The sequence below is a fragment of the Ambystoma mexicanum genome, chromosome 9 (genome assembly GCF_040938575.1).
Source record: "Ambystoma mexicanum isolate Mex_15411 chromosome 9, UKY_AmexF1_1, whole genome shotgun sequence".
Lineage (NCBI taxonomy): Eukaryota > Metazoa > Chordata > Amphibia > Caudata > Ambystomatidae > Ambystoma > Ambystoma mexicanum.
Genome location: NC_090931.1, coordinates 251,319,595 through 251,346,074, shown reverse-complemented (window position 1 = coordinate 251,346,074; position 26,480 = coordinate 251,319,595). Strand labels below are relative to the sequence as shown.

Sequence of the window (26,480 nt, the reverse complement as noted above, 5' to 3'; positions counted from 1 at the left end):
AAAAACGAAATTGAAATCACATGTCAAAAGATTAAGAAAGCAAAAGAGCTAAATGTAACCTGTTATTTCAAAATCATGTCCCATTGAAATGCTCAGGTCACTTTTAAGGATTCGGTGACCAGTGCATTTCTCTGTGTTTTTTTTTTTAATCATGCTAACTTTTGCGAATCTGTCCATTTGTTTTTTAATGTAATGGGATGTACTAGTTCATCTCTTTGAGGTAATAAGCAAACATTCACTATGGAACCAAGTAAGCAGCTTAAACACCCACTTCATCACCTCCATTGCAATGTAGCAATCAAGGGGCAATACAACATCTACTGGGGCCTTTCCAGTAACATTAAAAGGCCAATGGGCCTCATTATGAGATTAGCTGCAAATTGGCAGCAAATTTGATTATTCACTGCTCAACTCATTTACCTTTACCACGACTTGGTCCCATGGCATTATCACAGGATGACGAGGGTGGTCTGACAGTGTACAACCACTGGCATAACGAGGGCCCCCACGGTGAAGGGGGCCCAGCCACCACATGTGCTGGGAGTGTAACTGAAATGATTTCTTTGTGAAGGCGGAGTGACTACAAAAAGAAACTATTTATTTTTTAAGTCTGAGGGCTCCCCCGACCCCATGACATAGAAGCCTCTAGGCTGGAGGCCACCATATCAAGTGTTGGGTGGTGCTCTATGACTTAAAAATTACTTTATTAAAAAAGAAAAAATTCCATTATGGGTCGGTCCTTAATGGAAATAATGTCTTTATAAAGTCGGAGAAACCATTTCTTTTTTAAGTAAAAGGGTTCCCCTCAACCCCATGACGTGTCTGTGTGTGAATATATGGTGAAAGGGTGCACAATTCAATGTATGGGTGGCTGGTTGTGTGTGTTTGTATGGTGAAAGGGTTCACACTTAAATGTATATGTGGCTGCCTGTGTGAGTGAATGGTGAAAGGCTGCATAATTAAATGGGGTGGCTGGGTGTGCGTGTCGAGTGTATGGTGAAAGGGTGCACACTTAAATTTATGGGTGGCTGCCTGGGTGTGCATGAATGATGAAAGGGTGCACACTTAAATGCATAGGTGGCTGCCTGTGTGAGTGTGCCTGTTTGGTGAAAAGGTGCACACTTAAATGTATGAGTGGCTGCCTGAATGTGCCTGTATGGTTAAAGGTTGTACACTTAGATTTATGTGTGGCTACCTAGGTATGCCTGAATGGTGAAAGGGTACACACTGAAATGTATGGGTTGCTGGGTGTGTATGTGTATGGTGAATGGTGTGTGTTCTTGTGCTCATTGGCACAACAAATCCTACATTTCGGGTGAGGGTGCTAACCCTTCAAATGTTGGAAGAGGTGCCAACTTCACGAGCGGTGGGGAGAGACAAACTTATTTGTGTGGGGGCATCTAACTTCTTTATGCATTCTAATGAAACTATTCTAGTGCAGCTTCGATGCTACATGCAGTTAATTCTCCACTAATGGACTGCTGTGAGAATGAGCGGTCTCCTGTTCCCTCTCTACCCTTCCAATCACTTCTCTGGCATGCAAGTACTAAACCCACATTAAGATTTCAATTGCCTAAAAAACTATTCATTTGAATGCAGGTACTAACAGTGAAATGCGTTATGTTAGTAATTGCCTGGCCTTTGTTAACATCGAAACTCAGGTGCTGTTTAACATCTGTGTCCTGTTCCAGCAACGGCTCTGTAGGTCAGCCAGGATGAGTTAACATAGCCCCATATATCAAGGGGACGAGGGCTGAGACCCAGTCAGCTCAATGGTGTTGCACCACTGCTTGTGTTTAATCCCTTGGTTACTTATTTGTATTCTTCATTACTCATAGCCCTATTCTTCCTTCCTACTTTGCCTCATACACAAGTACTGGGATGAGATAGAGGGACATGGAGGTAATGTCTGCCTTAGTTACCTGTAATCTTCATTAGTCCTAGTCCCACTCTTCCTCATCCCAGTACTTACCTATGAGGCAAGGAGCCTCATACGAAAGCATTGGGACAAGGAAAAGGGACGTGTGGGTAATTCTGAGAAGCTGGTTTAAAGGGTTAGTGAAGAGAGTGGGAGGGAGAGGGGATGCATGGGGGGGTTATTCAGGGATTGTGCTACAAATCATAATGGTCATCCATGTCCAGACTAAGCAGGCATGATATGTGCTATTAGTGGCTAGAGAGGCATTTTGGTGCAGCCAGTCGAGTCATTTCTTAGTTTGGCTTGACTTTTTTCTTAACTGGGCATCTCTGATAAAGCAATCCGTCTAAGTTTAATTACCTGGCTAGCATGGCATTTGGGTGCTGCCTGTCTAGCCAATTCTTACAGTGGCATTGTATATTTTTTGGGGCTTCTGTGATAAAATAACCATGATAGGTGTTATTGCTTCCATTTCGTTTTGTTGCAACCATTCTGGGTATGTCTAAATGTGGCCTGGCATGCTTTACTGTAATATGTTATTACGTGTCTTGACTGCTCTACATTGTGCAGCCAGTTGGATATGTGTTCATTGTGGCATGGCATTTTTAATAGTAAAGCATTATATTAATTAAAGTATGAATGTTCCTGTGCACTGTTGGTGACTTGCATGCATTAGATTTTTAGATTGGTGTTACCCTACAAAACAATTGCAAACACTCTGGCCTTCTATCCAATTTAAAACACATATTTATATCATTCTCCTAGTGCAGAATGCGGTGTACACCTGCATCCTCATGTTCGTGCGTATTGCTCAAGCATGGTAATCTAGGGCGGCCCCGAGTGTCATGCGACCCGTGATTTGTTGCCAAGTTGAGGGGTGGGGGGGCTCAGCATGGCTCACAGGGGGGCCTCCAAATGTTGTGTTATGCCACTGTGCACATCGCCATTTTTGGATTTTTGGACTTTTGGACTCTATAGGACTCCCTGGGGATTTTTGGTTGATCTACTACGAGTGGTAATCCCGAGCAGTAAATCCTAATGATTGGCAGATTTCGTTTGTCATTGGATTCCATAGGCATAGGGCAACAGGTGGGTCTCTCTCGCTCGTCTGAACTTCAGAAACTTTATCGCTCTTCTGAACCACAGAATGTCTGATTCGAGGTGGAGGTGCACCGGCATGCGTGCGCATGGCATCATATATCTATGTTAAACGTCAGTCATAGTTTGCTGCTCTTTCAGGCAATAGCACAGTTTTCTCAGTGCAACCATTTTGCTGTCTGCACTCTATATAGTTTTATGGACCTGTGTCTACGGTAGCAGGCTCTGTTCTGAATGCTCCAGCCCCTGGCACTCTTGCAAAGGACTGAGAAGTGTTTGAGTGCATGTTCTTGGGTCTCTACATTGTTCGTTTTGCTGAAGCTTATTAACATTCCGTTTATGGGTGCTTGGATACCCTGATACTTAATTTGTTCTCAGTTGTGTCTGTTTTGAATTACCAAATGATATTTCAGAGCTCCCAGTAGAAAAAGCTCTGTATTTTTATAGTATTTCCTAGACTGTTAATTCAGAGCAGATTTGAAGTGCATTTTGAGCCCTATGATAGCCTGCTAAAGGAGGGCGGGCCCCCGGTGAGGTGATTGAGAAAGAGGCGGCTAGTCCGAACTCACACGTTCAAGAATCATGTTGGAGAAAGCTTAAATGTATATTATGTCATGCTTGCAAGCATTTTGTAGGGTATAGGCATCAGAACATGTATTTTGGCCTAAATACTGTGCAGGGCGCATGACAACCTTATGATGGTCTGAGGGGCAGAGTAGAATAATTTGGAATCAAGTGTGTAAAGCAGTGCTGTTTCAAGTCAGTATTTAGTGAGGAGGGTTGCTGATGCTAAAAACTGTCACACACAATTGAAACACAGTGGGCCTCATTACGACTTTTGCGTAATGGGTTAACGGGCTCTGCTAATGGAGGCGGACCCGTTAAACCCATTGCGCACAATTACAAGGTCCCCTCACGGGACCTGGTAAGGAAGCCTGGTAAAACCAGGCATCCTTACTGGCTCCCCCAAGGGGACCAGGGAGATAACAATGGGCCGGTCGTAATCGGCCCGTTGTTAGCTCCCTCTCCCATTCCCATTGAGCCCTATGGGGGCTCAGATGGGAATGGGGAAGGTCCCGGCCCGGGTTCCCAGAGGGAGGAATTACATGGCCCTTCAAACTCGCAATGGCCCGGTAATTCGACATTGTGGGAACCCGGACCCGGTTTTGGTGGCAGCCATGCCGCCAATAGCGGCATGGCTACCGCCAAACCCGTAATGAGGCCCTGTGTGTTATAAGTGCACAGTCATTGTCACTGGGTGAAAACACAGGGCCTGTTCAGCCAGCGGCTATTTGTTCTCATTGGATTCATATTAATTCTGGGGGGTCCCAGCATCATAGATCCATTGTCCTACTGAACAAGAGAAGATATAATGTACACATTGCAATTTCACCTAACTGACGACACATTAACAGCACAACTCTTACAGTTTGCCATACTGCTACAGTTAGAATCCTTTGCACTAAACATATGCTGCCACTATGCACTCTTCATATTTCCCACCCCTCATTTCTTTAGTTAGCACAGTTAGCGCTTTGCATAATGCAAAGAATGAGGTGGCCCACAATGCACGCGTCCACATCCATATGCTTCCAGTATCTACAGTCTGGAAAGGTGGTAGTGTGCCAGTTCACACTCTGCAGCTCTAAAGGTGGACAAACAGTCTCCTGTCATTGTAATGCTTGTTCAGTTTTAATGTGTGTATTCTGCTAGCTCTTCGCACTTAGCCTACAATACGAATGTTTTAGTAACAATTTCTATTGATAGCCCCAAGTTGCATACATAATTGTAGTTACAAATTAATTATGAAACAATTGTTTGAGTTCGTAATATTCTTGATATGTCAATTTATTCTCTCCAAATGCAAAATGGTAGAACAGCCAACAGGTGTTTCGAATTTCCGTCTTTCTCAAGGCTGGTTATACTGTAATGAAGGTGATTCACGTGATTACCATACCAATATTATGAAAAGAAATTAATTTTGAACAGAAATAATATTTGAAAATATTGTTTTGCATTGGATGAATGTACCAGTACAGTTGAGGTTCAATGGAACATCCCAATGGCGGCAGTCGACGAGGATAGGAAGGAAACACATTGACATATAAACATATAAAACACTTTTATAAGGATTATCATACCCGTGTGTAAATCTCCATTGTTTAGCAAATAAATGATGTTTCAGAACCATTCATGCAGGTTAGTGTCCAGGAGGAAAGCTGACATCCAACGTGTGCTGGATAATTACCACAAGACCTCTTAACATGATCATATCTTGCAATGTTAGTGTTGCAAATAACGAATTAGTACAATGCATAGGGTGGGTTGTGCACACACACAATCTCCTAGGTGAAATCTGGCTAGTGTCCATGATCAGGGTTATAGAGACTCCAGATCAAATCAAGTTGTTCTTTTGGAAGGTTTCTGTCGCTGTTGTAAGGAATGGGTGCAGTGTGGGCTATATTGCTTGGATGTTGCAGCAGGAATAGGGTGTTTTATGGGTCCACGCATCTGTCTCTTCCACCTGAATGGCCAATGGTGCTTGAGGTGGAGCAGCAACAGGTTGTTACCATCCGGCCAAAGGGTACCTGAGATGCCACCTATAGAAGCCTTCCCTGCCTCACACAAAAAAACAACAACACAGGAGCAATGAACCTTGCTTCCCTCTCTTCAAACGTCTGGGATGCATAATCAGCATACGTGATGGGCACATCCGTTCCCAGGCCTCCTGGCCAATGGCTGATGCCGATTCACGTCAAGTACCTTTCAGTCCCTTCGCATCAATGGTGGGTGACCCCACATTTGTCCCGTTGTGGGCCACCTCACACTAAATTATCAGGAGCCTGGCCTGAAAATTGATATGCCTGTGAGCTAAATTATCCCATTATGCATAAGATGTTAAAATCCCTGTCTTGATGAGACCTCTTTCCCGCTTTATTATCGGGCTTTGCCTCTAGCACCACCATTCCAGGTCTGGCAACATCACCTTAACACACACCCACCACCCTCTAGCCACCCTTTAGGATGGGCTTGTTTCTCTTGCCACTCTAATCTGCAAACAATCCACATCTTGTGCATGCCGAAATGTGGCAGATGATTGGGTGAAAAACCTGTTCCTTCAGCGCCATTACCTCTATTGCCTAAACCTGAAAAAGGCAGCGGTAGCTCTACATTGTATGGGAGAAAACGATGGGTCCAGTCCTACAGGTTGCTATTAAAGAAAGAAGATGAGACCACAAGTTGTGCAGTAGAGGAGCCAAAATTCAATTGGAGCAAGTCTGACGCTATCACTGCCTATTTCAAAGCATACACTAGGGAACATATTGAATGCCTTTATGTTGATGTTTTTGAGTGTATTTTTTTATATTTTTATATTTCTGGGGGTCTTTATTGAGGGGTAGAGAGGGTGGAAAGGAGTTGGTTTGCAAAGAGGGGTTGTCAGGAGAAATACTGAACTGGGTAGTCTTAGAGGGGGGCACACCGTGTGAGTTGTGAAGAAGGAGTTCCCTGAAGAGGAGGTACTTGATTTCCTTTCTCACTTGCGTGAGTGTGTGAGCGAGTGTGATGCGGATCTGGATTAGGTCCCACAGTCCAGGGCATAGATTCTTATGCACATTTTTGCGGTCATTTGCTTTCTGACCACGATAGGGATTGTTTTCTGGCAAATAGTAGGAGATATTCGTGGTGACAGCTTAGCATAAGATGCAGCTTGCTTTTTGTAGGTGATCTGTGTTCGCAGGCGTAGCCTGTGAAGTTCGATGAGTATGGTCATACTTGCAGAGACTTCTCATTGAGGAGACAGGCTGCTGCATTGAGTGCTCTTCTCACAGATGTTAGGGTGGTGGTGGGTAGGGGAGTGAGCAGGGCATTTACTCTGCCCAAGTAAGATAATAACCAGTCGAGAGCCTATACAGTAGATCTGAAGCTCGGGCCTGGAAGTACTTTAGTTTCTACTGGAGGCATACATGATACCAGGCTGCTTGAGGTTTCTTCCTTAGGCGTGTTTTGAAGGGGATGTGCCTCTCTATGTGGAATCCCAGACACTTGGTGCAGGGTATCAGCTACAGTCTTAAGACTTAAGGTTCATTGCAAACAGTTCATTCTGGATGCTGGAGTAGTCCATGTTGTTGGTGAAGTGACAGTACTACGGCAGGATCAGGAAGGTGATGTTTGGGTAGTCGAGGTGTGCCAGCTCTAGAGTCTCTACTGCTTCCTGTCCTCCTGGAGAGGGAAGAGGGGCAAGGAACATTTATTGTAACTTTCTCGGGTGAAAAAAAAACAAACTTTCTGGCTATGTTGATCATTTGGAGGGCCATGAAGAGTGAGTCGCTAATGAGTAAGTCTAAGTCCTTTCCTGTCTTGACAGCACTTGGGCAGATGTCCAGCAGGCAGTTGTGTCCAGATGTGGGAAGGCTAGCCTTCCAACATCTGTCCAGGTTTATTTTCAATTTGTTTCTGTCCGATCCATTGGTCAGTAGCTGATAGTTGCGCAATCTCCGATTTACGGCTGAATCGTTAACGACAATATTGAAGATCGCTGTGTATCATTGGCATAGTCACCACCTTTGACCCACAAATATGGAGCAATCTGATTGCTGGGCACACTTGAGCTGTAACGTCTGCGATTCAGTAGGGTAGAGCGTGACCCTCTATTCTCTCTCACATAATAAAAATGTAATCCAGCACAAGGCAAGATCTTGGACATTGATGCTATATCGATGCACCAGCAGAACAGGACGGTCACGTGTGTTAAAGACCGCCAATGTCTAGTGCCCGCTGAAGATCCCCAGGAAGCTAAACCACTGCCTAAGTGCCAGGAGATGGTGGAAAGCCCCCTGAACCAGTCCAGCAAACGGCTTCTCTCTACACACGCCTGCAGCTAAGTAGTAATTGATCTTTTCAAGCATCCTCGCTGGAAATTCAAAATTTACTGTGCCGCAAAGTCACTATTCATGGCCACATGGCATTAGGAGTTTCTGGGCCTCATTACGAGTTTAGAGGTAGCCATGCCGTTTTTAGGAGCATGTCTTCCCCCAAACTCGGGTCCGGGTCCCGCAAAAGGGGACTTACCGGTCCATTTTGACCTTGGAGGGCCCGGTAATTCCCTTTCTTGGGACCCAGACCCGGTACGTCCCCATTCCAATTTGAGCCCCCATATGGCTCAATGGGAATTCGGAGGATGCTAACAACGGGCCCGTTAATGACGGGCCCGTTGTTAGCATCCTGTACTTCTAGCGGGTCTCGCTCTGCACGTCTGGTCTGGCCAGGCGTACAGAGCGGGACCCGCTGCAGAACCCGTAATGTGGCGGCCCAGAATGAATGGTGCTGGTCCCTTACCGGCACTGTTCATTCCGTGGCCGCCACAGTCGGAATGAGGCCCTCTGTCTTTTGTCTTCGAGCATAAACTTAATGAAGGGAGGTGCAGCCCTTCTTCAGAAGTCTCTTCTTCAAAATGTTCTCGGGAGAAATATATTCTGGGGGTATATTTTTTGTGTTGTGTTTAAACTAGTTATTTTAAAATGAGCTGCCCCATCCAGACCAAGGTTAACGTAGCCAGCATAGTCTCTTTGGGGAAGTGTGCCCAGTTGGTTGATGCTGTATTGTATTGCAGGCTCCAGAGTGGTTGCGGATGACCAGAAAGCACAAAGGTGTCCATATTCCAGAATCTACCACTTGGATCCTGACTCTCTTCATGTTGCATCTGGTCCTGAACCCGACTGATAGGTCAATAGGAAGCTGTTGCCATCCACCCTAGCTTGAAGTTGGGGGGACTATGGCCTTTTCCAGGATCTTAACATCTAAAGGAAGGTGTGTGAAGGAGTGGGCGTTACTAGGTTAATCGGGGTACCGCATTAGCTTCTTGAGCAGGCCAAGAGAGGTCCAGTTTTGCGGGTGGTGGAGATGATGCTCCGACTAAACAATGTGCTGTTGATCTATAGCATGGTGTGGACCCCTTTCAGTGGTGAGTGTCTTGAGGATGGAGGCTGGAATTCTTCTGTGTAGACATCCAGGAGAAGCAGATGTCTTCTGCGTAGGATGTTGCTTTAAAGGCTACGAGGATCTTTGTCAGGTCCTCCATATAGTGTTTCGAAGGTAGTCCATGTCCTGTTTTGCTTGGTGGGATGGGCAAGACATTGTCAGAATTGACACTAGCAATATAGATGAGCTGCCAAAAGAAGAAAAAAGCAATGTGATTAATTAAAAGAATGCTTCTGATGGAAAGTGAATTAGATGCATTGTTATTGGATTAATTCCTCAGCTGTGAGGAAAAGATTCACCACACCACAGCTGGGTCATAGTTTGTTCATAAACATTTAACTAATGGTTGAGACAAGCAACACATATTGTTCTGACGGGCATTTGGTACTTATTGCTGCAGTGCCTCTGTTTATTTGGTACCGGAAGGACGTGTACAGTTGGGTGGATCCACCATCTGATAGAGCTATTAAATGCAGTGGGCCTCAGGATTTTTAGAACACGGACCAGCAGAGAGCATGCAAAGCATTTAGTACAATGTCTTGCCCATAGGCACTGGGCAATGTAATTACAGACACCTCTGCTGCCCTCGTGGGCACTCCAGGTACACTGAACCAAGTCTAATAAGTTAGGCAGCTGTAATCTTGGCTTTTCCAAGGGATTTCCCAATGCACTGCTTCTGAATCATGATTGCAATTGGAAGCAGGAGGATCATGACAAGATTATATGTGCACTGCACTGGTATTCAGGTGATGGGGTGGCGATGTGGGCTTACCAAGCACTTAAACGTAGAGGTGATAATCAACCAGCATCCCCTACTTTGACGGTAATGACAGTCAAGTGGACCTTTAGAGTTAATGAAATACCTACACCTATGGAAGTTACATTATTACTGATTTGAGGTACAATTTAAATGGTTTAAGGGCGCAGCTGTGCAGCGAAAGGGTAAATGGTTAGTGCAACCCTATACCAGGCATTCATGTGGAAAAGAGTGTGTACACGCCCTGCCGGAATTTGAGATGAGCCGCAGCCTTCATAGACAGAGCCATCCACCAGCACTGTTCCATTTCCTATGAAGAGCGGTCACCCCACTCACCAAATGTGTGGGTATGTGGAATGAGAGGAGCCCACTGAAACCCTAATATGGCGCATGCGCTTGGCCTTACTGCCAGTTATATCTCGATAGGTCACTGTGGGCACACAGTATGACACTCTTCCTGAGGTAGGGCTCTCATATTCTGCATTTTCCCATGAAATATGAAACAATGATCTGTATTTTTTTTAGAAATGGCTGTTGCTTAGGCCGAATTTGATGTATTAATTCTGTGTTTGGGATGCATCCGGTGCCCTTTTTTGTTTGTTTGAAGTCCTGGTCCTTATGTTTGCATCACTTTTGTGGCATACAAGGCAAGAAGCACAGCCCCAACTGTTCCAGACAATTTCCTATCATGTTGCCAAGTAATATGGCGCATGTGCCAGAGAAAATGTAAATTGTTATTACAGAGAATGTGCCTTTGTGCTTATCGTGTCACAGGATACAGCCATACGTGCATACGATATACCTATTTCAGGGGCCTGCAACCCCTCCAGATGATTTGGAAAACCACCCCCACAACCCCTCACTATTGACTATGCTGGCTAACGCTAATGGGAGAAGTAGTCCAAAACATCTGGCGAGCAAAGGTTACAGACCCCTAAGTTAGTCGTTTCACACAATTAGGTGCACAACCAAATTGTTATCTTGTTGTAGGACTGGCTTATCACCATCTGACAAGTACTGCTGATGGAAGGGGGCGTTACACTCATGTCAGTGAGGGTTCCACTACTGGTTGGTCTTCAAAAGATATTTCTAAGAGACTGCGACTGAGGGACACTTTCTACCTCATGCTCGACCAAAGGAAGAGGACCTTGTTGAGAAGGTCGAAACTCATGTTGACAACCCATTGGCATATTAGTAAAAGAACAATTGTATAAACAACTGACATGTTGAGATGATTACATTAAGCAAGTAAAACTGATGAGCTTCACAGCAAAACATACAATTTGGTGGAGCGGTAAAACGTGCCGTACTTCCCAATTCCACATTTTTTACCACTTCCACCATACTCATAAGCGCCTATGAATTCCACCCGTCGGCTACTTAAAGAGCCTGTGGGCGCTACAGGCGGTGTTAATATTATCACACTCATTTCATATTTGCTTTCCTTCCTGCAGATGCATTGGTGTGAGCGACCCCCTGCTGTGGCGGCCTGGAACTCTGCCTCTGGAAAGAGTCTGTAACTGTGAGTACTCTTCATTGGCCTTCTTACTGCCTCCGGTTCACTCTAGTTAAATTATGCTTCTCCGGTATCTGTCTGCATTGGAGCCGTGGCTTCAAGTTATGGTATTGGCAGTCAGTCTGTCTGGACGTTTGACGCAATAGAATAGTAATGAAGTGGGGTCTTAAAAAGTGACAGGAGAGCTCTGTTATGTGACATTCTTTGTAATTAGGTCATTGATTTTGCATTGAAGGAACCTTCCTGTGTTCTCTTTGTGTTCATTCCTGGTTCATGCTGCTCATTGATCATTACTTAGAAGCTAGCCGTTCCAAAAGTCTGAAAACTGGCTCTGCAATTCTAAGAAGCTTCACACTTTAGAAGGCAAATATGTTCCAATATAAGGCGACCAATTAAAAAAGAAGTCGCTTTCGCAGTACGGAGAAGGCCGCTCAGCCAATCAGGTGGCTGGAACACACAGTGAGCTGTTACCTCCCCAGCTTTGTGCTCCGGTACCAGAGCACTTCCCACCTGCGGCAGCCATCTTTTTCTTTGCTTTTTCTTGGGAGGTTGGTGTTGCGCAATACGCACAGCGAATCTCCCGAACAAAAAAAACAAATAACATTTGCACCCTGGATTAACCCCGGAGTGTGAATGGCTATATCCCCCTTGTTGGGCAGTGGACATGGCTGGTAACGGCCCATAGCCCTTGCTAAGGCCACTACTTTGCTCAGACCTGTCTAGGCCCCAGCTAGCAGACTGATAACGGCCATGTCCGCAGCAAACGCAGGGGTGATTGTGATAATAAGCAACTCTGACTTAGCGCTGACTTAAAACTGGAGAGACTATTTGACTTACAAGGCAATTATTACTAGTAACTCTGACTTACTCCTCACTTAAACTTGGAGAGGGCTATTCTTTTTACAAAGCAATTCCCATGAGTAACCCTGAATGCCAGGAGTAAGTCAGGGTTACTCATTGTATGTTTGTTTATTTGTTTGTTTATTTATAGGGCGCCAGAAAACCCTTGGGTAGCTTGCCGCACAGAATGACAAGAATACTTAGAGCTTGGTTACAGGTTGCAGAATACAGGTTGTTGGTATCACATGTTATATACATGGTTTTAAAATCATGCGGTAAGGATGCAGTGTGGTACATGTGGAGAATGTTTAGCTTTTCATAATTGTGATCTGGGTAATCCTTCCATTTTTTATGGAGTGGAAGGAGTTGTATTATTTTTTTTTTAACTGTTTAAATGGGTTCCTTCTGGGATTACTTTTGTTCACATAATATCAACCCATGACGGGAAGCAAAAGGGCAAGTGTTCATTTCCTAATGAAGTCAGGATTAGGCAAGAGTAGCTTCTCTGTGAATGGGCCCCAATGCAGATTCCTGGATGTGCGCTCAAAATCTTGCACAAAAAGGGTCCTTTTTTGTCGCAATTAGTTTCCTTTTGAGCAATACCTTTTATAAAGTACAAATAATACAGTTGCAGAGCATGATGTAGCATTGACATTTCTTTCACATAGTATTTTGAGTTTGAAAGAACTGCAGGAGTTTGATCTCTGCCAGATCATAGAATCCTGAATAAGTAATAGTAAATGTTTATTTTGACAGCGCTTATACACAAGTGAAGTGCTTCAAATGGCTTCAAGGCGGTAAGGGAACAAGGGAATACAGTAGTCATTCTTAGGCCTTGAGGTTTCCGAATGATCTAACAAAAAAGTAACTAGTGTACTAGGCCGGACATTCTAGGCCTTTCTCCTGGTGCAAGTGCATGAAGTGTATCAGGCAAACCAGATAAGGGAGGGGAGACAAAGGGGGGGCAGGACAGAATTCACTAGGCCTCGTAAATTCAGGTCATGCAAGTGTACAGATGGAGGTGCAAGGGAGGGGGGAAGGGGAACAAGTGCACCCAGTCCAGTAGGGCCCAGGGTTAAGTGCGGAGAGGTAACCCCTTTCTGTTGTTGTAAAACCTCTCTTGCATGACCTCATTTAGTCGATACTTCCTATTTGTGCATTTGTTGTGGGTAAGACTTGTTTATCGCAGATCTAAAAATTCTATGCAAATTATAGGATCAACATAAAACATTCAAATGAGATTGGGCAAATAAGCGAGGAGAAAGAAAAGCTGGAGAAGATGAGGGCAAAACGTGCCACGGTCGCATAAACGAGGGTGGCATGGAGTGGGCGGTAGACATTGCAACTTCTGTGGGAAGGATTGTATAGAATTGTGAGATGCGCGTCACTTTGCTAGTACTTATTGTTAGAGAGACACATCTCGGACAATTTCATAGTTAATCTGTTAGAGACGCTAGATTTCTCATAGGCGAATGCAGGTGGCAATTTGGCAAATTTTCTGGGGAAGCTGATGGAGTGGATGGAAATGTATGATACACTTAGTTTCATAAAATAATGCTGGTGTTGTTTCTTTGGTATTATTGAGAAATTCATGAAACACAGATTGTCTAGATGAAGGCTTGGCCCACATCATGAGCCAATTGATAAAAGTCTGGTTTACTGCCACCCACAATTGACCCACATGGCTAAACTATAGCGCCACACAGACTCCCAGGGCAACAAACACCCTGAGAAATGACAACAGACTTAGCTAACCACAGGCCGCCCTCAATCGTGCACTTTAACCTGTGCTATAACACTGATAGCAGAACCAAGGATAGGCTTCTATACTGCTGCAATAGCAGGCAATGGATAGGAGCGAGGACCACCATGTTGGGGTCTGAGTAACCTAAGCCCACAACAATTGAAAGATATATCCATCTGACATATATGTTATTTTATCTTGCAGTTGTATAACTCCTCCCACCATAGCTTATGGCTTTGAAGCACTTTACCTGTCAGAGAGGCAAAGGAGGAGTATGATAGAACATTCAGTAGTGGCAGGGAGAAGTAAAGATAGTTGGATGAAGGGGAGGGATAGATATGACGCACAGGAAGGCATGAGAAGGAAAAGGTGGAGGAGCTATGTGTATAATTGGACCAAAAATGTACCTGTATGAAATTCCATTTATAATGCGCTTCCACCATAATTTAGTGCTTACAAATGCCTTCCCTGCTGCATATTTAACCGAAAGTGGCCTTACCGCATGTGCGTGCTCTAGCCCAAGGCTTGCCTCCCACTATGGAGGCAAGTCACTACTTGACCACACATTAACCCGAAATCGTAACTGGCAACGTCAAACCAAATACCACCCTGAAACCATGCCCATTGCCTCCTGCAACACTACTGCATTGGCAGACAACACCCAATGGATAGACCTCGGTGGCTTTGCTTTGAGGCACAATTGATCATGTAATTTCTATCTGCCGTGTTCTTATGAAAGGACAACAGTGATGCACTCTTCTGGACATGTCAGATCCGTGCAAGTCTGCATGCCGGGTAAACCACTTGTGCATCGAGGTCCAACAGTGGCAGATGGGGGACTTAGAAATGATTTGTATCAGTAAAAGTAACAGATTGCCCCTGTAGGAAGAAAAATAAGTTCAGGAGCACACTCTAATTCCCAGTCATTTAATCCTGATGTGAGTAATAACAGGGTTAAATCCCAACAAAGTTAAAAAAATAACAGGGTTGAATCCCAGATGCAAATAGTCCCAACAATGTTCTAAAATTATCAGGGTTAAATCCCAACTTCTGCAGTTCAAATGCACAATAGTTCTACTCCTCCAAGTACTTCCAAGTCTCAAACTCTCATCAGGGAGGCAGTGTTGGCTGTGTTCCTTTTCAGGTGTTGCTAATTACTTTTTCAATTTCAGTCTCAGGGGATTCTGGTTATTGTAGTGATGGCACAAGAGTTTCATTCAGGAGACCAGGACCCAACTCCCCTCCAAACACACAAATCTTAACCAAAATTGGGGGAGGGAGGAAAAACCCATGACTATGGCTCTCCAAAGTGGGGGCATAATAACCCCGGTGCTGCTGCCTCTGGAGGCCGGGTCTCCTGCAACATTAAGTAGAAAAAGAAGGTCAGGCGCGCACTCTAGTTCCCAGTCATTTAATCCTGATGTGAGTAATAACAGGGTTAAATCCCAACAAAGTTAAAATAATAACAGGGTTGAATCCCAGATGCAAATAGTCCCAACAATGTTCAAAAATTACCAGGGTTAAATCCCAACTTCTGCAGTTCAAATGCACAATAGTTCTACTCCTCCAAGTACTTTCAAGTCTCAAACTCTCACCAGGGAGGCTGTGTTGGCTGCGTTCCTTTTCAGGGGTTGCTAATTACTTTTTCAATTTCATTCTCAGGGGATTCTGGTTATTGCAGTGATGGCACAAGAGTTTCATTCAGGAGACCAGGAACCAACTCCTCCACAAACACACAAATCTTACCTAAAATTGGGCTAGGGGGAAAACCATAAATATGGCTCTCCAAAGTGGTGGCAGTTGGGTAAGATTTGTGTCTTTGGAAGGGAATTGGTTCCTGGTCTCCAGAATGAAACTCTTGTGCCATCACTACAATAACCAGAATCCCCTGGGACTGAAATTGAAAAAGTAATTAGCAACACCTGAAAAGGAACACAGCCAACACAGCCCCCTGATGAGAGTTTGAGACTTGAAAGTACTTGGAGGAGTAGAACTATTGTGCATTTGAACTGCAGAAGTTCGGATTTAACCCTGGTAATTTTTTAACATTGTTGGGACTATTTGCATCTGGGATTCACGCCTGTTATTTTTTTAACTTTGTTGGGATTTAACCCTGTTATTACTCACATCAGAATTACATGACTGGGAACTAGAGTGCGCGCCTGACCTTCTTTTTCTACTTAATGCCCCTGTAGGAAGTTGTGTCCGATTTTTTAATTTAGTAGAAGATAATGATTTCTATTGTAGTGCAATATTTCAGTACTATCGGTCAAAGTTAGTAATTAATAACTCATGTTTTAATCTTGTAATTTCTGTGATTCATAAGGCACTACACACCATTAAGCTGCCATTGTAAAGTGCTCGAGAATGAATAGGTAAAGGAAAAGGAGCACATGAAAAATAAGGAGAACGCAGACCAGTAAGACTGGACAGGGCAGGATAAGTTCCTCGCCGAAATATAATATTCCCTATTGAATGGACATAGGATTTCCTGGAGAAATCATTCCTGAGACGTTATGATTCACAGATGTGACCCGTCTTATTCCGAGGTGCAGGATGGCAAGTAGGGTTGTAAGCTGGTCACGTCACCCAAAGTAGGATGGCGATGGCTTGGCGAAACGAATGAAACATTTCAGATATATTCTTTGCAGTGCCATTACTCAAGCTGTTCCAGCATCTACTTCCAGCTGAGACCCAAGTCATGCGGCAGTGTCCCTTAAGGCTGAAGGGAGATGAGCAGAATTTGCTTTTGGATGTAGATCTTAGAATCTATAGAAAAACATAGCTGCTGGGTCAAGTTGTGAAACTAAGTTGGACCCTGGTGGCATTTTGGTCTTTGGATCTAACACAGAATTTAAAAAAGTAATCCTTTGCAGAATAGTTCTTCAACACAAAATGCCTTACTTGGTATACTTAGTTGCTTGATATTTGTAAAATGGGCACACAAATGGGATATTATAGAGTAGAACACCCATGTCCTCTGCAGCGTCCCAAGATGATCTTTATTCGTTAGTCGAGAACTTGTCCCCAGGGAGCACGGTCGCTGCATTGTGAGAGCAGCGGCAGGCGGCGGCTGTGGATAGATGGTGCAGATTGCCACCCTGTCCCTATATTCTCCTCCGCTTGTACTCTCCCCAGATGCCAGGTGCCATCTACTGGGTGTAATGAACACCTCAGACTCAGTGTCCCTCTGCATGTACCTCCGTAAGTCAATGGAAGTCATAGCCGAGGGGCTCCTCCAGAAAACTGAAGCAGGAGCCTGGGGGAACTAGCTGTTGCACTATGTAGGGGGCTGTCTGGGGAACTGGCCACCTTGGAAGTTGGTGGAGGAAAAATGTGGGACATACATTTACCTTGAGTTAAAGGAAATGAAAAGGTATATGAAGCTTGGATTGGAGAATGACTGGGAATGACCACACTTCACGGGGAAAAACTACCACCACTCAGCCACAGTTGAATATTTCTTTCATTGTATCCTGTCTTGCTCACCTGAAGATCGCCTAATGTATCCCAAATTACACCCACACACCATTTTGCCTTGTTTCACTCAGTGACTTTTCATAACCAGTTCTTGACAAGCACACGTATTGTCCGAGGGTGAAGCAAGAAGACAACCCATCCAAGGGCAGTCATTGGGCATAGTGCTACAGAGTCCTAGACAACCCACTCTTCAGCCCACAATAACTCCCCCACCATCAAGGGTTTCATCGGCTCGAAATGGCAATAGAATTCCTAACAGCAACATCAACGTGGGTATTATCACAGTGGAACACCTAGAAGCAGAACGTCAGTGTTACACCCCGGATCAGCAAGTATGAGACTGGCTTATATAATCAAGAAGCCACATATAGTAAGGCCTACCATGGCACAGAAAGGCATGAAAAGGCATGACCGGGCATACAAGACATAACAAAGCATTACATGACATACCAAGATATAAAAATGCCTACCAAGTCAAAACAGAAGGGCCTCCTCCCGGTACCCCCAGCACTCCCCTCTGCAGAGAGCCCCCTTTTATCACTTTGCTACAGTGGAACTCTCTCTTTCGCTCTTTCTCCCGCTCACTCTCAAACACAGTAAGTGTACACCATGTGCAGCAAGGGAGATTGAGGAATTGGCACATGAGGGAAGGGGTCTGACTGTGCACTTGACTCATTATTCAAAGGAACGTGCTAAGGGTTATGGAAGGCATGAACCGTTTGGTTTAGAGAAAGCGAGAGAAGGAGCTGCCTGTGATAGGAATATTCCATGCACTCATTCATGTCACCTTCCTTAGTATGTTGGTTTGCAGGCTGAGTGCCCTCTCATGCCTCAGCCGCCCAGGAGCCGTGCTCTGTGGGACCTGCTGGAACTTGCCCGTCGGGCGAAGATTGACATTCGTCAGGCGTTCATCAGGTGATCTGGGCAGGTGCCAGAGTCCCTGATCATTACTCTGCGAAGTCTACCCGCTGTCTCCAACAGTCCTCAAGCCACTCTTAAGCAGTGCATACAAGCATGGGCCAGAAAATGAAACCCCACCTGGTGTTGAGGCAGCTTCATAACTTCAGTTTCAGAGTATTGCTGATACCATAAAGATGCTTTTCACACGGAGGTCGATGAGACGAGGAGCAGAACGAATACGAGGTGGAGAGACGATTCCTTGTGTGCGTCATTCCTTGGTCATATGGGAGTAGCCATGGCTGCAGGAAGGTGAAGAGAAGCATGCTGACAGTGAAAAAAAAGAGAGTCAAAGGGGGATAGAGAGGGCAATCAATCCCAAATGTGCATCATTTCTACAGATGACACTATGGCAAATGAGAAAAGATGTGTTTCCCCATGAGCAAGGAAAGTTCAAGGTTGCCCAAATCACATCAAGTACATGCAATCACCTAAGGTTCCCCCAATTTAAAATGTTGAGCAATGTTGTGAAATGACACCTGTAAGCATTAGTGTGTGTTTAATGGGTTTATTTCTGTCAAGGGATGGTGTGTTAATGACCTGGATACGAAAGGCCCCCACAGCCATGTGAGCCCCCGTACATTGTCAGTATTTGCAACCCAAGCCTGCTAAGGTCGCAAGGAGAGAGGCTGGAACCCATCAGTCGACAATCATTACCCAGGAATGGCCACACCTGGTCAACTCTCTACTAATGGCACTGTATCTGGAACGGCCTGGCTGTCAGTCTTTGGCAACGAGTGAATCATATTGGCAGGGAAGCCTGACGTGTCCCTCTTCTGGCCGGACAGAAGCTGCACGGTGACGGCTGCAGCACGTGCCAGATTTTAGTCACCTCTGAGCAATGGGACTCTCAAACAGCACACTTGATTGGTTTTACACACCGCCTGGTGGAAAGGCATTGGTTTGTTAAACCCCATTCTAATCACCTCATTTTACCACCTATGTAGGAGAGCTATCCTTCCTGGCAGGTGATATTGCTAACCCATTGAAGTCAATGAGCTCTTTGAATAAAGCTCTTATTGTCCATTTTTTAGAAAGGTGGAAGTACACTGAGGGCGGTGTACCCAGCCTTTTCATCCTCTGGTTGAAGTTGCTCCAAAGCATAGCTTTGTTCTGTGGGAAGCATATGTTTCATTCAGAGATCCAGAAAAAGGGTATGCCCAGGCCACGGGGGTCCAAGGGTGTCCTTTTGCAAACACATAGGACTCATCACGAGTTGGACAGTATCCCGGCTGTAATACCACCCAACTGTAATAGCGTTAGCGCCCACCGGTCCGGCAGTATTACCGCCAGATCACGGGTTGGGTGTTAACTGTAAATCCCCATTCCCGATTAGGTCCATTTGATCCAATGGGGCATTTTCGGTGCTAATACCACACGCTAATGTACCTGGCAGTAATACAGGGCGCTAAATGGGATTTTCACTTCCAGAAAACAGCTGGAGGTAAAACAACCCATTTAGTGCCCAACTCGTGATAGGGCCAGCCCTTAAATGCGGCGGTAATACTGCTACCGCCACATTTAAGGGCTACAGTCCAACTCGTGATGAGGCCCACAGATTTTAAGGAAAATCATTTTAAAAACGTTATAAAACCCTATTGAAAAATTAAAATAGAAAACAAAACAACACTGTGAAGGCTCAGGCTTAGAGGGCATAGCCGGACAGAAGAAACCATGGTCCAAATATGACATGTTTGCTGAAGCTGTGTGAGGAAAGTGTGTGAGAGTGTGGTGGGGCTGCGAGGGGGCCCTTCAATGCCATGTCGGACACACATTCAAAAAACACAGCGACGGTTTCAACTGATATAGTTTAAAAATAATTCGTTTTCTTTAAAAGAAAAAGATGTTTTTTCTTCATTTACAATGATGGCTAACGCAAGTTGCAAAACCAAGATTAAGATGAAGTATAAACAATGGTATGAGGTTTTATTGATCTGCAACGAACTTTGCAGCGTTTCAACCCAGAATCCTCTCCGCGCAGTCTTTTCCTCTTGCTTCAGAACCTTCTATTTCAGGGGTTGATATCCAAACACTTGGAGGTTGTTGTGATCAGCCTGCATCGTGGTCGTCCCACCAGCGTCGACACTTATGGATAGGAGTTTGAAATGGACACCTGCCGAGCTGCTGAGTGAGCATCCTCCGGGGATTATGCACTTGCAGGTTATTGGCAAAGCTTGTCTGAAGGTTAAGCCTCAGGAGGTTTCTTGGACGTGTAAAGTGATAGCTCAGTGTTTATGATGCCATTACCAGGTTTGATGTTATTATTGAGCAGACTATCCATTCTATAGTGATTTCAAAACATCTGCTGCAAAGTCACTGAAATACTAGTAAAGAGATGCTAAATGTAGCATTTGAACCCGCCTGTCACTCATTTTAATTAGCATGAAAGATATAGCAAGGCAAATTCCTGATATCCGATGCCTACTCCATTAGTGTACTGAAGCCCCATGCATCAATTACACAAATGTACGCCTTCGTGTAAGGGCTTGTTTTCAATCAGGCGGCATGATAAGGACTTCCGCAATTGAACTATGTAAGTTTAACATACACCTATTACTTTTTTAAAAATCCATACATTCTGCAAAATGTACAGAGTTGTGCCACAATATGTTCAGTGTCTTACCTTGATAGTTTATTTCAATGAATGCCATTGTATTCTTGATGGACTGTTTGACTATATTGCAGGAGCATGCTAATTAACTGACCCACTGTTGAAGAGACCCTTCTTAGATGGCAAGACTGAATCTTTGGAACTAATTGCTTGTGTTGCTGGTACTGATGGCAGGTCCATTGCTAACGAGTGTTCAATTTTCAATGTGATGCTTAGAATTTACACATAATTAAGCCCAGACTATAAAAACACAGAATATGACGGAGCAGAAAAAGTGGCAGTAATTCTCTTTTGACCTCTTATTTAACCCACTGAACCCCTAAAGAGGCCCCAAGTGCGTAAAGCTGGGAGTGGTTATAGGATTAAATATCAAGGTGCATTTATGGAACAGGAGTCGTTATGGAATTAGATATCAAGGTGCATTTATGGAACAGGCGTGGCTATGGAATTAGATATCAAGGTGCATTTATGGAACAGGAGTGGTTATAGAATTAGATATCAAGGTCCATTTCTAAAAGCCCAGGGAATCAGAGTTTGCCTTTTCCGCTATCCACCGGGAGGGATCTTGCAGAGGCGACCTCGGATGGATCCACATCAATGAATTGTGGCAGATGTTTCCATCCTCTGCTACGAAATGTACAAAAGTGGGAATCTGAGACAGCGACTGGGACATCTTGAACAGAGATAGACTAGTCTTGAAAACGTCTTTTTGTCTGGAGCAAACTTTGGTCATCCACGCTAAGAACGTTCCTGATAAACTGGAATAGACATTACTCATAACTCTAGTCATCATGTGACGGCGCAGGATAAGAGCAGACTCTGTACAAATTATCATTGGGATGAGGAGTGCACGCACTACAAACTGAATGTTCTCTTATAAATGGTAAAGGGGGTTACCATTACACAAGCAATAGTGCCCCTTTTATGGAACTCGGAACAGTGACGGACTGTGCCATCTTGCCAGAATTAAACGCAAGCACCACAAAATGACATGCAGATCAATGAATCACATGTTAGTGTGATGTGGTCTACAGCCATCACTATTAAATCTAGGGTGCCCTGAGTTTACAAACATGTAAACTCTGTTAGCCATCCATTTCAGTGCCCAGTTCAAGGTTTAGTCAGATCAGCAACCAGAACATAACATTCAAGTTTTTTAAAAAAAACCCTTTCATCTCTATAGATAATAGTTGTTGTCAGTCGTTCATCGATGTAAATACATTTATTATAATGCTACCTCCCCTGTATGAGTGCCAGGGAACTAAATAACAAATAAACGATGTACCTACTGTAAGGAAGGTATGGTATCAAACAGTAAGACAGACACAAGTGATCACAGTTCAAGGGTGTTTATTGAACTTCAATTGGGTTTGAGAAATGCCTGTATAATCCTAAATCTAAAGATGGGGGCAAGCTACGACCACCAAATAATAATAATGCACACCTAGTTGAATATTTCAAAATTAAAGGGCCTATACTAATACACCTATTGCCAATCCTTACTTCTAAATACAAATAGTTTGGGAAACAATGTTATGCAAAAGAAAAGTGTTCAAGAAATGATATGTCAAGATATACGAGCCTTTGGCTTCTCTTCCACACGTTTCCAGCACAGGACAAGGCTGCACACTCGAGCGTAGCACACTCTGGCTTCTCTAGCATGAGGATGCAGTTCAAAACCTCAACATTAGGGCCTTCTGTGCCAAAGTCTCTTTGTCATTCAAAGTCTCTTATTTCAGAGGGTCTAATGCAACACGACAAACATTAAAGTGTATTTCTTCTTATGATTTCACATATACAACGTCTAAAGTGATTTTTGATTCACTCCGGGTACCCCTCTGCCGGTTTCAGACCCACTTTAACACAAAACCTTCTTGAGTGATTTACTGTTAACCCCGGGTGCCCCTCCTCCATGCTCAGACTCACTTTAACGCACAAAGCTTTCAATTGATCTCCCTCTGCCGGGCTTGGACCAACTTTATCTACTTTTCCAAGCTTTCTTTACTTCACAAATTGATGACTTTTGACTGTGCACAGGATTTTGCTCAACCCGTCGCAGGAGCACTTTGATTCAGAATTGCTCATTCTCTTCTTTATAGAACCTTTTCTCACTTTCACTTTTGCCACTTCTCGGCTGGATATATTACAGAGACCTTCGATTGAGCACCCATGCTGCACCGGACCACTCTGTCAAAGGTATTATATCTTGCTTTGAAAGTTCAATCACTCATCAGCAGTTCAACTTTACTTGCGTGTTTTATCACACGCGTTTTGACAAAGTTTGTTCCAGCGCTCGCCATACAATGTTGCTGCTTGCAAACTTGTCTTCCACGCAGACCTGTATTGTATCAGTCTCCCCAACTCACTGGCTGTGTTCATTTCACTCACGCTGCTTTGTTCTGGGAGCCAAGGTCGGTACCACGGCGGCTCGTGCTTCTCCCCATCCTTGATTATTGATGCTGGAGGGCCCAGGGAACCTACAACACACACAATGCAGGATTTGTCAGCCTGGTTTCCTTGTCTTATGCTTTCTATTCGTGAGGTTTCCGGAACTTAATGGTTCCTTGTCAAAAAGGTCAATGAAACTTCCCTCTTTGCAATCCAGTACTCTTTTGTCGTCTTTCTACTCTCATTCAGCTACGCCCCGAAACTGCTATTTCCTCATGTGCTTTGCCTCACTCAGGGTGTGCTCTCGTGCTCCGGCTTTTATCCGTGTGGGGAAGCTTAATGGAAGTGAGGTGTGTGTGATGGTCAGTAATTGCCTGACTTTTCCCTACCATAGTATTGGGACATGCCAGGTGTACGGCTCGGGTGTTAGTCTGTTTTCTCTCATAGTGGGCTGTCCGTGTGAAAGTGTTTGCGTTGCAAAAAAGGCGAGTGGGTAGAGTTCCTTAATATCCTACCTGGTGGGATGGAGTAATGGTGTTACAGCCATTGGGATACCACGCCTCACAGTGGTCCAACCCCAGGAACTGGATCCAAAAGTGATGGCTGTGTCCTGGACAGACTATGCATACTGACATAGTGCTCAGTGGCCAACAGGATGACCCCCAAAGTTTTGGACACCTCAGCATTGACTCCACCTTATAGAAATTCTAATACCTGGCTCTCAGCAGTTGCACAGAATCAGGTTTAAGTGCAGGGTATGTCCGGCGTTACCCTATAGGCAAAAAAGTAACATGTATCCAGGGTGCCCAACAAGGTGTTATTACAGAGGCAAACTCTACCCTCAAAATGTGTCTTGGGCAAAGCCCCCAGCACATATGAGCAGGGAAAATCACAAATGTAGTTTTTAGCATAGCACTTCTTTTTTTTGGTGGGGGGGTCTTAGATCTTCCAAAAATGGCTGTAACCCCACATTTTAAGTATTGATAGATACAAATCTGAACATTTCAGGCTGAGGAGTTTATGTAGGTCTGTCTCCCAAACTCTTAAACAAGAGTAGGCTTTACTTCTAAAATAAAGAAAACCAAAAAATGAATTCCAAATGTAAGGATATTACACCCCTTCAACCAATGACATTCAAGCAGAAACCCATTCCCCCATACTCTCCCCTGCAGCGTCTTGTGTTGTATCTGTGCCAGAAATTATTGTCTTCTGGATTTGAAATGCTGCCAATACAGCGTTGCTTTTCCCAATTCAGTCTTAATGAGAGATACTGCAAGACTTTGGGGAAAACCCACCATCAAGTGCCAGAACGGTCCTTCTAAAGCATTACACAAAGTTCTTATTTTTGACCCTTAACTTCATTTTGATAATGCACTGTTGGACATAGATTAGTTGAATAAGCAGTGACAACCTCTTTGACCATATGGACCCCAGATTTTTTATTAAACGTGCCAAGTGCCATATATACACCCTTTATCCTCTGCCAGGAGCTAACTCACTGTTGCACTTCCAGGACATATTCTTGGCAGACATCCAACCAAGATATGTAAATTGGTCCATTTTGTTAGCTTCTTCTCTGCCCAACAGGTAAGAGATACACTGCCTCATTCTGAGTTTGGTGGTCATTTGGTGGCAAATCTAAATTAATGCAGTATGGTGGTGTTAGTCCCCATTTCTGGAGTACATAGGACTAGATTGTCATTTTGGTGGAATTATTGTGAGTGGTAATTTTGCCACAGTAAAACTGCTGATTTTTGGTGTTAAAGTTGTGGAGGATTTACCTCCAGCTTTGTGCTGGAGGTAAATCCTCCACTTCAATGCCAATCTCGTAGTTTGGCAGTGCAGTAAACATGGTGGTAATGCCATTGCTGCCATAAAAAGTGATGGTAAATGGAATTGCCACAACTTTTTAACCAAAACACCAAACATCTAATGAGGCCTACAACGTTTGTTTCCAACAACATGATGTTAGTTTGATATTTTATTACCATTAGGTGATTGATTGCTTTGGCAGTATTCATCACAATACCCAACTATTGCGGCCGCCACCAATATGGTCCTAAATAACCAGATAGATAATTTCCCCATAATACAATAATTGGGCTCATTATGGTGGAAAGAAATGAGCATCAGCTGACCAATTTGAGAGATCGTATAGGTATTTCATGCATATAACCCATCAAAGTATCTTACCAATAAATGCCAGTGCATACCTGGGAGCAGCAGAGAGGATAGTTCAGGGGCAATGACAAGACAACGCAGAGCAATACCGGTTCAAATCCTGGTCCCCTGCTTTAAGACTGGTCTCCGGTGTTGAGCATGTTATAAAAGATGAGTTAATTAATTAATTAATGAGCTAGATTATTCAAAAGGTCACTTGTCTTCACATGTTTTCATTTTGGCCATTTGTTGTATACTCAAAAGATTGCATTTGGTCTCAAGTCATGGACTTATTTCATATTTCCTGTAACACACCATGTGCTCTTAATGTCAATGGGCCTCATTAGGACCCAGGCGGTAAGGGGTTTACGGCGGCGTAAACAGCGCCGACCCTTACCGCCTGATTCCGAGGTCCCTTAACGCCATGGAGGTTTTAACACCTGCTTTTAGCAGGTGTTAAAATCCATGGCGCTAAGGGACCTTGGCCCTCATTACGACCCTGGCGGAAATCGAAAAACGATGGCGGAAATGCAATACCGCCATCGAATAGCGCTCGGTGCGACTATGACCCGTCACCGCAAAGTACGAAGCCATTAGCGACACCGTAGTGAACGCCAACGCTAACTGCACCAAGCACGCGCGCGCGCGCCATGCCAAACCGCAAACACCACCATGGTGCAACGGTACGCCAATTCCGACCCTAGCGGACATGTACCTAACGCCATCAGGCATGGCGGAATGTACCATTCCGCCATGGCGAGAAGTACGGCATCGCGAATCAACCGTAAACGGCCCCACTGAGTGCCTGTACACCGCTCCCTGCCCACAAAGTACAACTCCCCGTAGGTGCAATGAAGCCACAATGCAACCATTGAAATGTACAAGTCACCCATGCATGCCAACGAACAAAAGAAACACAACAGGGGCCAATGGGAGCTGCAGGGCACAGATGGCACGAATACAGAAGCCATCCCAATGGACATGACCACAGTCCCCCACCAAGAAACGCACGCAAACACAGGCACCTGTGAC

At 44.4% G+C, this 26,480-nt stretch overlaps 1 protein-coding gene across 3 annotated transcripts in view; it reads left to right on the top strand.

Moving 5' to 3' along the window:
- The window catches only part of PKNOX2 (PBX/knotted 1 homeobox 2), a 1,892,972-nt gene that overhangs the window by 336,168 nt on the left and 1,530,324 nt on the right, over positions 1 to 26,480 (top strand). For all 3 annotated transcript variants that reach the window (XM_069614552.1, XM_069614551.1, XM_069614553.1), the window contains exon 4: positions 11,207 to 11,274. The gene's annotated coding sequence lies outside the window, so the exon portion shown is untranslated. The remainder of the gene's footprint in view (positions 1 to 11,206; positions 11,275 to 26,480) is intronic.